Source organism: Mustela putorius, unplaced genomic scaffold, assembly GCF_011764305.1.
Source record: "Mustela putorius furo isolate JIRA1106 unplaced genomic scaffold, ASM1176430v1.1 tig00001854_pilon_pilon_pilon, whole genome shotgun sequence".
NCBI lineage: Eukaryota > Metazoa > Chordata > Mammalia > Carnivora > Mustelidae > Mustela > Mustela putorius.
This window is the reverse complement of record NW_025421889.1, coordinates 4,873-5,481: the sequence shown is the minus strand read 5'-3', so window position 1 is coordinate 5,481 and position 609 is coordinate 4,873.

The following is a 609-nucleotide window of genomic DNA, read 5'->3' as shown; positions in this document are numbered from 1 at the left end:
GACATTCGAGTCAGGGACAGGATTGTGTAGTGGTCAGAGTTAGTGTCATGGTTAGGATTAGGGTCAGGGTCAGGGTCACGTGAAGGTCAGGGCCAGAGTCCGGTTTAGGGTCAGGCTTTGGTTTAGGGTCAATATTCGGTTAAGTGTCACAGTTAGGTTTTGGCGGTAGGGTTTGGGATTGGGGTTAGGGTTAGAGTGAGAAGTAGGGTTATGGTTAGGGTTAGGGTTAGACAGCGTAAGGTCAGGGTTAGGGTTTGGTTTAGGGTAGGGGTTAGTGTTAGGGTCAGGGTCAGCGTTAGGTTTAGGTTCAGGGTCCGTATTAGGGTCATGGTTAGAGTTACCTTTCGGTTTAGTGTTAGGGTCAGGCTCACAGTCACGGTCTGGGTTAGGATTAGGGTCAGGGTTAGGTCAGCATCAGGGATAGGATTAGGGTCAGGGTCAGGGTCATGGTTAGGAATGAGTCTTAATTACAGTAATATTAACGTTAGGTTTAGGTTCAGGGTCCACATCAGGGTCAGGGTCAGTCTTAGGTTTAGGTTTAGTGTTCAGGTCAGGATCACAGACACGGTCAGTGTCAGGGTCAGGGTTTCGGTCAGAGTCAGAGTCAGG